At 44.6% G+C, this 14,962-nt stretch overlaps 8 non-coding genes and 1 pseudogene across 8 annotated transcripts; all 9 read left to right on the forward strand.

The window, feature by feature from the left end:
- The first annotated feature begins 677 nt into the window (after positions 1-677).
- Positions 678-899, forward strand: LOC138655123 (U2 spliceosomal RNA; annotated as a pseudogene).
- A 2,527-nt stretch (positions 900-3,426) lies between these two features.
- On the forward strand, positions 3,427-3,612 carry LOC138655116 (U2 spliceosomal RNA). The gene has a single exon (XR_011316695.1). It is a non-coding gene; the product is annotated as a U2 spliceosomal RNA (small nuclear RNA).
- A 1,196-nt stretch (positions 3,613-4,808) lies between these two features.
- Positions 4,809-4,999, forward strand: LOC138655107 (U2 spliceosomal RNA). Its single transcript, XR_011316687.1, has one exon. It is a non-coding gene; the product is annotated as a U2 spliceosomal RNA (small nuclear RNA).
- A 1,196-nt stretch (positions 5,000-6,195) lies between these two features.
- LOC138655108 (U2 spliceosomal RNA) lies at positions 6,196-6,386 on the forward strand. The gene has a single exon (XR_011316688.1). It is a non-coding gene; the product is annotated as a U2 spliceosomal RNA (small nuclear RNA).
- Positions 6,387-7,582: 1,196 nt separating this feature from the next.
- Positions 7,583-7,773, forward strand: LOC138655110 (U2 spliceosomal RNA). The gene has a single exon (XR_011316690.1). It is a non-coding gene; the product is annotated as a U2 spliceosomal RNA (small nuclear RNA).
- A 1,196-nt stretch (positions 7,774-8,969) lies between these two features.
- LOC138655111 (U2 spliceosomal RNA) lies at positions 8,970-9,160 on the forward strand. Its single transcript, XR_011316691.1, has one exon. It is a non-coding gene; the product is annotated as a U2 spliceosomal RNA (small nuclear RNA).
- A 1,196-nt stretch (positions 9,161-10,356) lies between these two features.
- LOC138655112 (U2 spliceosomal RNA) lies at positions 10,357-10,547 on the forward strand. The gene has a single exon (XR_011316692.1). It is a non-coding gene; the product is annotated as a U2 spliceosomal RNA (small nuclear RNA).
- A 2,525-nt stretch (positions 10,548-13,072) lies between these two features.
- On the forward strand, positions 13,073-13,258 carry LOC138655117 (U2 spliceosomal RNA). The gene has a single exon (XR_011316696.1). It is a non-coding gene; the product is annotated as a U2 spliceosomal RNA (small nuclear RNA).
- A 1,203-nt stretch (positions 13,259-14,461) lies between these two features.
- LOC138655114 (U2 spliceosomal RNA) lies at positions 14,462-14,652 on the forward strand. The gene has a single exon (XR_011316693.1). It is a non-coding gene; the product is annotated as a U2 spliceosomal RNA (small nuclear RNA).
- Positions 14,653-14,962: the final 310 nt, after the last annotated feature.

Consider the following 14,962-nt stretch of genomic DNA (forward strand, 5'->3'; position numbering starts at 1 on the left):
AGTGTGATATCAATATGGTTAGAGGAGCTGATGTACAAAAGGTGTGGAAGAAAGTACGGATGGATGGTATGACAAACAGACAGAGTGAGATTGTGTGGCAGTCATTGCATGGAGTGTTACCAGTAAGAGAGTTTCAGAGAAATAGGGGTTTAGTGAGGAGTGAGAGGTGTCCGAGAGAAGGTTGTGGTGGGTGTGAAAGTGTAATACATGTGTTCTGGAATTGTCAGTATGCTAGAGATGTGATTGGAAGAATGGGTCCTTTGTGCAAAGAACTGTGTGGTGTGAATTTTTTATCCTTTGAGTTGTTCATGTTTGGTTTAGGGTTGTGTGATGGAGTGAAGGAGAGAGTGTTGTGGTTAATGCTTGCATGTATAAAGGAAGTGTTATGGGATGTGAGAAATGTGCATGTGTTCAAGAGGAAGAATATTGAGGTTAGAAATACCGTGAAGGTGATTTTGGGGAAGATATATGTTTGTTTTTTGTGGGATAAGAAAAGGAAGGGGGAGGTGGATGCGGAAGGAATTTGGAAGGTTAAAAAGTGGAGATATTTTGTTAATACTTCTTGATTTGTTCTTTTGTAATGTAAATATGTATTTTGAAAAAAGAAAGATTTTTCCGATGATGATGGGAACGGCTTTTTGTGTTTCAATTTTGACACAGCTGTTTGGGTATGTTTCTTCGGTTTTGGATTTCTAGACCGTGAAATTCCCCATCTGAGGGAGAAAAAAAAAAAAAAAAAAAAAAAATCTGTTCTTATCAGTTTAATATCTGATACGTCCCCTATTTGGGGACCATATATTAAATGGATTTTTAGAACAGGGAGCTGGAAATGGAGCTTGCTCTGTCCACTCCACGCATTGACCCGTTATTGCAGTATCTCCGGGAACAGTGCACCCCTTCTCTGATCCGGTTTCCAAAAACAGATTGAATTGAAATCAGCCCAGCAAGTTGTCATTTAACACTTTCTGAGAATTCTTTTCAGGGTCAAAGAAGCACGTTTCAGGTGGCAAATGTAGCAATTTGCTCAGTTTCACTGGACCGTTTGCAACATTTCCTGTGCCTTGCTTTCACCTGTGCATGTTCAGCATTGGATTGCATCCAATATGCAATCAATCAATCAAGCAATCAAGCAATCTTTGCTGGTTGCAACAGGTGTGTTAAGATGTAGGCCCGAATGAGGCCTTTGTAACAGTGTTGCTAATATATTGTGCCATCTACAAAATTAGGCCCCTGCCTGCCTGCCTGCCTGCCTGCCTGCCTGCTGTCTGTCAGCATGAAGTGTTTAAATTGAAGTATCCTACGAGTAGTTCGGCCATACATACTACATTTGTGACCGCATGCACAAATTCCTTTGTAAAACATTGGCTCCCTCTTGTGGACCACTGACTTTTAATTATGTGGTGTATGATATGTATTTCAATAAAGAAGGAAAAATGGTGTCTGTGATGATCTTGAATGTGCTAGTCTTGTCTATTTTGTCTTGTACTGTGTGAGTAGTATTCTAATGCTTTTGACCAACTGGGTGCGCTGCTGCTGCTGCCTGCCTGCCTGCCTGCAGTAGATAGAATCTATGCACGGAACCTTCACCTGCTGCTGCTGTCACAATGGGGCCTTCAGCCATTGACTCCGGAACTCTCACGTGTCACAATGGGCTCTGGACTTATCTAAGGCAGAGAAAAATGGCGCCGTCTTCAGTCTGCTGCTGGAACAGCAGCAGACCACATGGCAGGGGGATTGTCTTTTTTTTTTTTAAAGGGGCAATTTGCAGACTTGCACTAATAGTTGCACTCTGGAGCGCCAAAGGGATGGAGGGTGTGTTCAGATGGGCGGAGTTATGCAGATCAGGCGGAGTTATGCAGATTAGGCGGAGTTAGGCAGATTTTTTAAAAACGCGTTGGGCCCAACTTGAACACACCCCCACACACCCCCACACACCCCCCACACGCCCCCACACACACCAGAACTGCCATTTGAGAAGGCATCCAGAGTTTAGAAAAAAAATGTCTTCCCCTGGGCAATCATCTTTTGGGCTCTCTCCACAGTGAGTCCTGGTTGTGGGCCATGGGGCGTCTGGAGTGGCAAACCATTTCAGGCTATCGCTTCTCGGCCTTTTGGCTAAGATCAAGTGCAGTGGCTTAATTGTTGCTGTACTTGGTCTGGCCTAAGGTGCCCAGGGTACCCGGCTCCTTGGCCTGGGGGGATCGCTGCATTTGACAGTGTGGCTTCACCCCCCTGCTGCTATTGGGGAGTCGGATTAGTCCCTGGGCAACGAGAGGCGATCACCCTTGCCACTACATCTGTAGTGGGCAACTGTTCCAACACATAGCTGTTGGGGCAACATTGGAGATATGGAGTTCTGGAGGAAGAGGAGCTGCTTGCGGTTCTTTCGAAAGCCAGGCATGGAGGACGTCTTGTTGGATGAAAAGCGGATTATGGACTTTTTTGTGGATTTTGGAGCAATCTGGAAAGAAGATATTTTGTGTATGCAAGAAGCAAGATATAGAAGGAGCTTTGACGTGACTTTAAAATCAGAAGGTAAATGTTTGGATTTCTTTAAGTGGTGGAATGGAGAAAACTTTGGAGATATTGGTCTGATGGTATCATGTATGGGAAAACCAAGAAGTGTTGTTGTATGTATGGATGACCCTTTTGTAGACACTGAAGAGGTGTTGAGTTATTTGAAGACAAAGTATGTGGAGGCAAAGTTTCAGAAAATTTTTTTGAATACTATTGGTGTATGGAATGGAAAAAGACGTTTTTTGGTATGGACAAAGGAAGATGAGGAGTTGTTGGTAGGAAAAATTATGATAAACGGGAAGTTTGGGTTTTGTTATGTGGAAAGAGAGAAAACTTTAGCAGTGAATTTTGAACTTTTTGAGAAGATGGAAGGAGTTTTGGAAAAGAAAGAAGATGAAGAAATCGAGAGAAGGGAATGTATGGAGGAGCTTAAGGAGAGATTTATAATGGATAAAGATGAAGACAAAGTTAGAAAGGTTGAAAGTGCGGAGAAAAGAGTTAATAAAAAATGGAAACGGAAGATAATTCAAAAGGAGAAAAGGGAGACTGTGTGTAAAGAGAAGGAAAAGACAATGGGAAAAATAGAGTTTCAGGGTGAGGAAGATTTTTTTGAGTATTGGGAGGAGGGAGTTAAAAAGGAAAAAAAAAAAGAGACTGGGAGTAAAGAGAAGGGAAAGGAAAAAGGGAAAAAAATGGTGATGATTCAGGAAGATATAATATTTGACTATAGAGACATTTGGTTACCTGAGGAGTACAAATAGGATAGTTTGTTTTTGTTTATAAAGATATTCTATAGGGATATTGTGTTCTGTATTATGTATATGATGTGATTTGTATTTTATTTTTAACAGAAGTGGTTTCAAAATGATGATGTCGAACTCATGTTTAAGTCGTTTAATACGATTAATTTTATTTTTGAGCTTTGATACTGATGAAACCGTATCTGTTCTTATCAGTTTAATATCTGATACGTCCCCTATTTGGGGACCATATATTAAATGGATTTTTAGAACAGGGAGCTGGAAATGGAGCTTGCTCTGTCCACTCCACGCATTGACCCGTTATTGCAGTATCTCCGGGAACAGTGCACCCCTTCTCTGATCCGGTTTCCAAAAACAGATTGAATTGAAATCAGCCCAGCAAGTTGTCATTTAACACTTTCTGAGAATTCTTTTCAGGGTCAAAGAAGCACGTTTCAGGTGGCAAATGTAGCAATTTGCTCAGTTTCACTGGACCGTTTGCAACATTTCCTGTGCCTTGCTTTCACCTGTGCATGTTCAGCATTGGATTGCATCCAATATGCAATCAATCAATCAAGCAATCAAGCAATCTTTGCTGGTTGCAACAGGTGTGTTAAGATGTAGGCCCGAATGAGGCCTTTGTAACAGTGTTGCTAATATATTGTGCCATCTACAAAATTAGGCCCCTGCCTGCCTGCCTGCCTGCCTGCCTGCCTGCTGTCTGTCAGCATGAAGTGTTTAAATTGAAGTATCCTACGAGTAGTTCGGCCATACATACTACATTTGTGACCGCATGCACAAATTCCTTTGTAAAACATTGGCTCCCTCTTGTGGACCACTGACTTTTAATTATGTGGTGTATGATATGTATTTCAATAAAGAAGGAAAAATGGTGTCTGTGATGATCTTGAATGTGCTAGTCTTGTCTATTTTGTCTTGTACTGTGTGAGTAGTATTCTAATGCTTTTGACCAACTGGGTGCGCTGCTGCTGCTGCCTGCCTGCCTGCCTGCAGTAGATAGAATCTATGCACGGAACCTTCACCTGCTGCTGCTGTCACAATGGGGCCTTCAGCCATTGACTCCGGAACTCTCACGTGTCACAATGGGCTCTGGACTTATCTAAGGCAGAGAAAAATGGCGCCGTCTTCAGTCTGCTGCTGGAACAGCAGCAGACCACATGGCAGGGGGATTGTCTTTTTTTTTTTTAAAGGGGCAATTTGCAGACTTGCACTAATAGTTGCACTCTGGAGCGCCAAAGGGATGGAGGGTGTGTTCAGATGGGCGGAGTTATGCAGATCAGGCGGAGTTATGCAGATTAGGCGGAGTTAGGCAGATTTTTTAAAAACGCGTTGGGCCCAACTTGAACACACCCCCACACACCCCCACACACCCCCCACACGCCCCCACACACACCAGAACTGCCATTTGAGAAGGCATCCAGAGTTTAGAAAAAAAATGTCTTCCCCTGGGCAATCATCTTTTGGGCTCTCTCCACAGTGAGTCCTGGTTGTGGGCCATGGGGCGTCTGGAGTGGCAAACCATTTCAGGCTATCGCTTCTCGGCCTTTTGGCTAAGATCAAGTGTAGTATCTGTTCTTATCAGTTTAATATCTGATACGTCCCCTATTTGGGGACCATATATTAAATGGATTTTTAGAACAGGGAGCTGGAAATGGAGCTTGCTCTGTCCACTCCACGCATTGACCCGTTATTGCAGTATCTCCGGGAACAGTGCACCCCTTCTCTGATCCGGTTTCCAAAAACAGATTGAATTGAAATCAGCCCAGCAAGTTGTCATTTAACACTTTCTGAGAATTCTTTTCAGGGTCAAAGAAGCACGTTTCAGGTGGCAAATGTAGCAATTTGCTCAGTTTCACTGGACCGTTTGCAACATTTCCTGTGCCTTGCTTTCACCTGTGCATGTTCAGCATTGGATTGCATCCAATATGCAATCAATCAATCAAGCAATCAAGCAATCTTTGCTGGTTGCAACAGGTGTGTTAAGATGTAGGCCCGAATGAGGCCTTTGTAACAGTGTTGCTAATATATTGTGCCATCTACAAAATTAGGCCCCTGCCTGCCTGCCTGCCTGCCTGCCTGCCTGCTGTCTGTCAGCATGAAGTGTTTAAATTGAAGTATCCTACGAGTAGTTCGGCCATACATACTACATTTGTGACCGCATGCACAAATTCCTTTGTAAAACATTGGCTCCCTCTTGTGGACCACTGACTTTTAATTATGTGGTGTATGATATGTATTTCAATAAAGAAGGAAAAATGGTGTCTGTGATGATCTTGAATGTGCTAGTCTTGTCTATTTTGTCTTGTACTGTGTGAGTAGTATTCTAATGCTTTTGACCAACTGGGTGCGCTGCTGCTGCTGCCTGCCTGCCTGCCTGCAGTAGATAGAATCTATGCACGGAACCTTCACCTGCTGCTGCTGTCACAATGGGGCCTTCAGCCATTGACTCCGGAACTCTCACGTGTCACAATGGGCTCTGGACTTATCTAAGGCAGAGAAAAATGGCGCCGTCTTCAGTCTGCTGCTGGAACAGCAGCAGACCACATGGCAGGGGGATTGTCTTTTTTTTTTTTAAAGGGGCAATTTGCAGACTTGCACTAATAGTTGCACTCTGGAGCGCCAAAGGGATGGAGGGTGTGTTCAGATGGGCGGAGTTATGCAGATCAGGCGGAGTTATGCAGATTAGGCGGAGTTAGGCAGATTTTTTAAAAACGCGTTGGGCCCAACTTGAACACACCCCCACACACCCCCACACACCCCCCACACGCCCCCACACACACCAGAACTGCCATTTGAGAAGGCATCCAGAGTTTAGAAAAAAAATGTCTTCCCCTGGGCAATCATCTTTTGGGCTCTCTCCACAGTGAGTCCTGGTTGTGGGCCATGGGGCGTCTGGAGTGGCAAACCATTTCAGGCTATCGCTTCTCGGCCTTTTGGCTAAGATCAAGTGTAGTATCTGTTCTTATCAGTTTAATATCTGATACGTCCCCTATTTGGGGACCATATATTAAATGGATTTTTAGAACAGGGAGCTGGAAATGGAGCTTGCTCTGTCCACTCCACGCATTGACCCGTTATTGCAGTATCTCCGGGAACAGTGCACCCCTTCTCTGATCCGGTTTCCAAAAACAGATTGAATTGAAATCAGCCCAGCAAGTTGTCATTTAACACTTTCTGAGAATTCTTTTCAGGGTCAAAGAAGCACGTTTCAGGTGGCAAATGTAGCAATTTGCTCAGTTTCACTGGACCGTTTGCAACATTTCCTGTGCCTTGCTTTCACCTGTGCATGTTCAGCATTGGATTGCATCCAATATGCAATCAATCAATCAAGCAATCAAGCAATCTTTGCTGGTTGCAACAGGTGTGTTAAGATGTAGGCCCGAATGAGGCCTTTGTAACAGTGTTGCTAATATATTGTGCCATCTACAAAATTAGGCCCCTGCCTGCCTGCCTGCCTGCCTGCCTGCCTGCTGTCTGTCAGCATGAAGTGTTTAAATTGAAGTATCCTACGAGTAGTTCGGCCATACATACTACATTTGTGACCGCATGCACAAATTCCTTTGTAAAACATTGGCTCCCTCTTGTGGACCACTGACTTTTAATTATGTGGTGTATGATATGTATTTCAATAAAGAAGGAAAAATGGTGTCTGTGATGATCTTGAATGTGCTAGTCTTGTCTATTTTGTCTTGTACTGTGTGAGTAGTATTCTAATGCTTTTGACCAACTGGGTGCGCTGCTGCTGCTGCCTGCCTGCCTGCCTGCAGTAGATAGAATCTATGCACGGAACCTTCACCTGCTGCTGCTGTCACAATGGGGCCTTCAGCCATTGACTCCGGAACTCTCACGTGTCACAATGGGCTCTGGACTTATCTAAGGCAGAGAAAAATGGCGCCGTCTTCAGTCTGCTGCTGGAACAGCAGCAGACCACATGGCAGGGGGATTGTCTTTTTTTTTTTTAAAGGGGCAATTTGCAGACTTGCACTAATAGTTGCACTCTGGAGCGCCAAAGGGATGGAGGGTGTGTTCAGATGGGCGGAGTTATGCAGATCAGGCGGAGTTATGCAGATTAGGCGGAGTTAGGCAGATTTTTTAAAAACGCGTTGGGCCCAACTTGAACACACCCCCACACACCCCCACACACCCCCCACACGCCCCCACACACACCAGAACTGCCATTTGAGAAGGCATCCAGAGTTTAGAAAAAAAATGTCTTCCCCTGGGCAATCATCTTTTGGGCTCTCTCCACAGTGAGTCCTGGTTGTGGGCCATGGGGCGTCTGGAGTGGCAAACCATTTCAGGCTATCGCTTCTCGGCCTTTTGGCTAAGATCAAGTGTAGTATCTGTTCTTATCAGTTTAATATCTGATACGTCCCCTATTTGGGGACCATATATTAAATGGATTTTTAGAACAGGGAGCTGGAAATGGAGCTTGCTCTGTCCACTCCACGCATTGACCCGTTATTGCAGTATCTCCGGGAACAGTGCACCCCTTCTCTGATCCGGTTTCCAAAAACAGATTGAATTGAAATCAGCCCAGCAAGTTGTCATTTAACACTTTCTGAGAATTCTTTTCAGGGTCAAAGAAGCACGTTTCAGGTGGCAAATGTAGCAATTTGCTCAGTTTCACTGGACCGTTTGCAACATTTCCTGTGCCTTGCTTTCACCTGTGCATGTTCAGCATTGGATTGCATCCAATATGCAATCAATCAATCAAGCAATCAAGCAATCTTTGCTGGTTGCAACAGGTGTGTTAAGATGTAGGCCCGAATGAGGCCTTTGTAACAGTGTTGCTAATATATTGTGCCATCTACAAAATTAGGCCCCTGCCTGCCTGCCTGCCTGCCTGCCTGCCTGCTGTCTGTCAGCATGAAGTGTTTAAATTGAAGTATCCTACGAGTAGTTCGGCCATACATACTACATTTGTGACCGCATGCACAAATTCCTTTGTAAAACATTGGCTCCCTCTTGTGGACCACTGACTTTTAATTATGTGGTGTATGATATGTATTTCAATAAAGAAGGAAAAATGGTGTCTGTGATGATCTTGAATGTGCTAGTCTTGTCTATTTTGTCTTGTACTGTGTGAGTAGTATTCTAATGCTTTTGACCAACTGGGTGCGCTGCTGCTGCTGCCTGCCTGCCTGCCTGCAGTAGATAGAATCTATGCACGGAACCTTCACCTGCTGCTGCTGTCACAATGGGGCCTTCAGCCATTGACTCCGGAACTCTCACGTGTCACAATGGGCTCTGGACTTATCTAAGGCAGAGAAAAATGGCGCCGTCTTCAGTCTGCTGCTGGAACAGCAGCAGACCACATGGCAGGGGGATTGTCTTTTTTTTTTTTAAAGGGGCAATTTGCAGACTTGCACTAATAGTTGCACTCTGGAGCGCCAAAGGGATGGAGGGTGTGTTCAGATGGGCGGAGTTATGCAGATCAGGCGGAGTTATGCAGATTAGGCGGAGTTAGGCAGATTTTTTAAAAACGCGTTGGGCCCAACTTGAACACACCCCCACACACCCCCACACACCCCCCACACGCCCCCACACACACCAGAACTGCCATTTGAGAAGGCATCCAGAGTTTAGAAAAAAAATGTCTTCCCCTGGGCAATCATCTTTTGGGCTCTCTCCACAGTGAGTCCTGGTTGTGGGCCATGGGGCGTCTGGAGTGGCAAACCATTTCAGGCTATCGCTTCTCGGCCTTTTGGCTAAGATCAAGTGTAGTATCTGTTCTTATCAGTTTAATATCTGATACGTCCCCTATTTGGGGACCATATATTAAATGGATTTTTAGAACAGGGAGCTGGAAATGGAGCTTGCTCTGTCCACTCCACGCATTGACCCGTTATTGCAGTATCTCCGGGAACAGTGCACCCCTTCTCTGATCCGGTTTCCAAAAACAGATTGAATTGAAATCAGCCCAGCAAGTTGTCATTTAACACTTTCTGAGAATTCTTTTCAGGGTCAAAGAAGCACGTTTCAGGTGGCAAATGTAGCAATTTGCTCAGTTTCACTGGACCGTTTGCAACATTTCCTGTGCCTTGCTTTCACCTGTGCATGTTCAGCATTGGATTGCATCCAATATGCAATCAATCAATCAAGCAATCAAGCAATCTTTGCTGGTTGCAACAGGTGTGTTAAGATGTAGGCCCGAATGAGGCCTTTGTAACAGTGTTGCTAATATATTGTGCCATCTACAAAATTAGGCCCCTGCCTGCCTGCCTGCCTGCCTGCCTGCCTGCTGTCTGTCAGCATGAAGTGTTTAAATTGAAGTATCCTACGAGTAGTTCGGCCATACATACTACATTTGTGACCGCATGCACAAATTCCTTTGTAAAACATTGGCTCCCTCTTGTGGACCACTGACTTTTAATTATGTGGTGTATGATATGTATTTCAATAAAGAAGGAAAAATGGTGTCTGTGATGATCTTGAATGTGCTAGTCTTGTCTATTTTGTCTTGTACTGTGTGAGTAGTATTCTAATGCTTTTGACCAACTGGGTGCGCTGCTGCTGCTGCCTGCCTGCCTGCCTGCAGTAGATAGAATCTATGCACGGAACCTTCACCTGCTGCTGCTGTCACAATGGGGCCTTCAGCCATTGACTCCGGAACTCTCACGTGTCACAATGGGCTCTGGACTTATCTAAGGCAGAGAAAAATGGCGCCGTCTTCAGTCTGCTGCTGGAACAGCAGCAGACCACATGGCAGGGGGATTGTCTTTTTTTTTTTTAAAGGGGCAATTTGCAGACTTGCACTAATAGTTGCACTCTGGAGCGCCAAAGGGATGGAGGGTGTGTTCAGATGGGCGGAGTTATGCAGATCAGGCGGAGTTATGCAGATTAGGCGGAGTTAGGCAGATTTTTTAAAAACGCGTTGGGCCCAACTTGAACACACCCCCACACACCCCCACACACCCCCCACACGCCCCCACACACACCAGAACTGCCATTTGAGAAGGCATCCAGAGTTTAGAAAAAAAATGTCTTCCCCTGGGCAATCATCTTTTGGGCTCTCTCCACAGTGAGTCCTGGTTGTGGGCCATGGGGCGTCTGGAGTGGCAAACCATTTCAGGCTATCGCTTCTCGGCCTTTTGGCTAAGATCAAGTGTAGTATCTGTTCTTATCAGTTTAATATCTGATACGTCCCCTATTTGGGGACCATATATTAAATGGATTTTTAGAACAGGGAGCTGGAAATGGAGCTTGCTCTGTCCACTCCACGCATTGACCCGTTATTGCAGTATCTCCGGGAACAGTGCACCCCTTCTCTGATCCGGTTTCCAAAAACAGATTGAATTGAAATCAGCCCAGCAAGTTGTCATTTAACACTTTCTGAGAATTCTTTTCAGGGTCAAAGAAGCACGTTTCAGGTGGCAAATGTAGCAATTTGCTCAGTTTCACTGGACCGTTTGCAACATTTCCTGTGCCTTGCTTTCACCTGTGCATGTTCAGCATTGGATTGCATCCAATATGCAATCAATCAATCAAGCAATCAAGCAATCTTTGCTGGTTGCAACAGGTGTGTTAAGATGTAGGCCCGAATGAGGCCTTTGTAACAGTGTTGCTAATATATTGTGCCATCTACAAAATTAGGCCCCTGCCTGCCTGCCTGCCTGCCTGCCTGCCTGCTGTCTGTCAGCATGAAGTGTTTAAATTGAAGTATCCTACGAGTAGTTCGGCCATACATACTACATTTGTGACCGCATGCACAAATTCCTTTGTAAAACATTGGCTCCCTCTTGTGGACCACTGACTTTTAATTATGTGGTGTATGATATGTATTTCAATAAAGAAGGAAAAATGGTGTCTGTGATGATCTTGAATGTGCTAGTCTTGTCTATTTTGTCTTGTACTGTGTGAGTAGTATTCTAATGCTTTTGACCAACTGGGTGCGCTGCTGCTGCTGCCTGCCTGCCTGCCTGCAGTAGATAGAATCTATGCACGGAACCTTCACCTGCTGCTGCTGTCACAATGGGGCCTTCAGCCATTGACTCCGGAACTCTCACGTGTCACAATGGGCTCTGGACTTATCTAAGGCAGAGAAAAATGGCGCCGTCTTCAGTCTGCTGCTGGAACAGCAGCAGACCACATGGCAGGGGGATTGTCTTTTTTTTTTTTAAAGGGGCAATTTGCAGACTTGCACTAATAGTTGCACTCTGGAGCGCCAAAGGGATGGAGGGTGTGTTCAGATGGGCGGAGTTATGCAGATCAGGCGGAGTTATGCAGATTAGGCGGAGTTAGGCAGATTTTTTAAAAACGCGTTGGGCCCAACTTGAACACACCCCCACACACCCCCACACACCCCCCACACGCCCCCACACACACCAGAACTGCCATTTGAGAAGGCATCCAGAGTTTAGAAAAAAAATGTCTTCCCCTGGGCAATCATCTTTTGGGCTCTCTCCACAGTGAGTCCTGGTTGTGGGCCATGGGGCGTCTGGAGTGGCAAACCATTTCAGGCTATCGCTTCTCGGCCTTTTGGCTAAGATCAAGTGCAGTGGCTTAATTGTTGCTGTACTTGGTCTGGCCTAAGGTGCCCAGGGTACCCGGCTCCTTGGCCTGGGGGGATCGCTGCATTTGACAGTGTGGCTTCACCCCCCTGCTGCTATTGGGGAGTCGGATTAGTCCCTGGGCAACGAGAGGCGATCACCCTTGCCACTACATCTGTAGTGGGCAACTGTTCCAACACATAGCTGTTGGGGCAACATTGGAGATATGGAGTTCTGGAGGAAGAGGAGCTGCTTGCGGTTCTTTCGAAAGCCAGGCATGGAGGACGTCTTGTTGGATGAAAAGCGGATTATGGACTTTTTTGTGGATTTTGGAGCAATCTGGAAAGAAGATATTTTGTGTATGCAAGAAGCAAGATATAGAAGGAGCTTTGACGTGACTTTAAAATCAGAAGGTAAATGTTTGGATTTCTTTAAGTGGTGGAATGGAGAAAACTTTGGAGATATTGGTCTGATGGTATCATGTATGGGAAAACCAAGAAGTGTTGTTGTATGTATGGATGACCCTTTTGTAGACACTGAAGAGGTGTTGAGTTATTTGAAGACAAAGTATGTGGAGGCAAAGTTTCAGAAAATTTTTTTGAATACTATTGGTGTATGGAATGGAAAAAGACGTTTTTTGGTATGGACAAAGGAAGATGAGGAGTTGTTGGTAGGAAAAATTATGATAAACGGGAAGTTTGGGTTTTGTTATGTGGAAAGAGAGAAAACTTTAGCAGTGAATTTTGAACTTTTTGAGAAGATGGAAGGAGTTTTGGAAAAGAAAGAAGATGAAGAAATCGAGAGAAGGGAATGTATGGAGGAGCTTAAGGAGAGATTTATAATGGATAAAGATGAAGACAAAGTTAGAAAGGTTGAAAGTGCGGAGAAAAGAGTTAATAAAAAATGGAAACGGAAGATAATTCAAAAGGAGAAAAGGGAGACTGTGTGTAAAGAGAAGGAAAAGACAATGGGAAAAATAGAGTTTCAGGGTGAGGAAGATTTTTTTGAGTATTGGGAGGAGGGAGTTAAAAAGGAAAAAAAAGAGACTGGGAGTAAAGAGAAGGGAAAGGAAAAAGGGAAAAAAAATGGTGATGATTCAGGAAGATATAATATTTGACTATAGAGACATTTGGTTACCTGAGGAGTACAAATAGGATAGTTTGTTTTTGTTTATAAAGATATTCTATAGGGATATTGTGTTCTGTATTATGTATATGATGTGATTTGTATTTTATTTTTAACAGAAGTGGTTTCAAAATGATGATGTCGAACTCATGTTTAAGTCGTTTAATACGATTAATTTTATTTTTGAGCTTTGATACTGATGAAACCGTATCTGTTCTTATCAGTTTAATATCTGATACGTCCCCTATTTGGGGACCATATATTAAATGGATTTTTAGAACAGGGAGCTGGAAATGGAGCTTGCTCTGTCCACTCCACGCATTGACCCGTTATTGCAGTATCTCCGGGAACAGTGCACCCCCTTCTCTGATCCGGTTTCCAAAAACAGATTGAATTGAAATCAGCCCAGCAAGTTGTCATTTAACACTTTCTGAGAATTCTTTTCAGGGTCAAAGAAGCACGTTTCAGGTGGCAAATGTAGCAATTTGCTCAGTTTCACTGGGACCGTTTGCAACATTTCCTGTGCCTTGCTTTCACCTGTGCATGTTCAGCATTGGATTGCATCCAATATGCAATCAATCAATCAAGCAATCAAGCAATCTTTGCTGGTTGCAACAGGTGTGTTAAGATGTAGGCCCGAATGAGGCCTTTGTAACAGTGTTGCTAATATATTGTGCCATCTACAAAATTAGGCCCCTGCCTGCCTGCCTGCCTGCCTGCCTGCCTGCTGTCTGTCAGCATGAAGTGTTTAAATTGAAGTATCCTACGAGTAGTTCGGCCATACATACTACATTTGTGACCGCATGCACAAATTCCTTTGTAAAACATTGGCTCCCTCTTGTGGACCACTGACTTTTAATTATGTGGTGTATGATATGTATTTCAATAAAGAAGGAAAAATGGTGGTGTCTGTGATGATCTTGAATGTGCTAGTCTTGTCTATTTTGTCTTGTACTGTGTGAGTAGTATTCTAATGCTTTTGACCAACTGGGTGCGCTGCTGCTGCTGCCTGCCTGCCTGCCTGCAGTAGATAGAATCTATGCACGGAACCTTCACCTGCTGCTGCTGTCACAATGGGGCCTTCAGCCATTGACTCCGGAACTCTCACGTGTCACAATGGGCTCTGGACTTATCTAAGGCAGAGAAAAATGGCGCCGTCCTTCAGTCTGCTGCTGGAACAGCAGCAGACCACATGGCAGGGGGATTGTCTTTTTTTTTTTTAAAGGGGCAATTTGCAGACTTGCACTAATAGTTGCACTCTGGAGCGCCAAAGGGATGGAGGGTGTGTTCAGATGGGCGGAGTTATGCAGATCAGGCGGAGTTATGCAGATTAGGCGGAGTTAGGCAGATTTTTTAAAAACGCGTTGGGCCCAACTTGAACACACCCCCCACACACCCCCACACACCCCCCACACGCCCCCACACACACCAGAACTGCCATTTGAGAAGGCATCCAGAGTTTAGAAAAAAAATGTCTTCCCCTGGGCAATCATCTTTTGGGCTCTCTCCACAGTGAGTCCTGGTTGTGGGCCATGGGGCGTCTGGAGTGGCAAACCATTTCAGGCTATCGCTTCTCGGCCTTTTGGCTAAGATCAAGTGTAGTATCTGTTCTTATCAGTTTAATATCTGATACGTCCCCTATTTGGGGACCATATATTAAATGGATTTTTAGAACAGGGAGCTGGAAATGGAGCTTGCTCTGTCCACTCCACGCATTGACCCGTTATTGCAGTATCTCCGGGAACAGTGCACCCCTTCTCTGATCCGGTTTCCAAAAACAGATTGAATTGAAATCAGCCCAGCAAGTTGTCATTTAACACTTTCTGAGAATTCTTTTCAGGGTCAAAGAAGCACGTTTCAGGTGGCAAATGTAGCAATTTGCTCAGTTTCACTGGACCGTTTGCAACATTTCCTGTGCCTTGCTTTCACCTGTGCATGTTCAGCATTGGATTGCATCCAATATGCAATCAATCAATCAAGCAATCAAGCAATCTTTGCTGGTTGCAACAGGTGTGTTAAGATGTAGGCCCGAATGAGGCCTTTGTAACAGTGTTGCTAATATATTGT

Source organism: Ranitomeya imitator, unplaced genomic scaffold, assembly GCF_032444005.1.
Source record: "Ranitomeya imitator isolate aRanImi1 unplaced genomic scaffold, aRanImi1.pri SCAFFOLD_1207, whole genome shotgun sequence".
Lineage (NCBI taxonomy): Eukaryota > Metazoa > Chordata > Amphibia > Anura > Dendrobatidae > Ranitomeya > Ranitomeya imitator.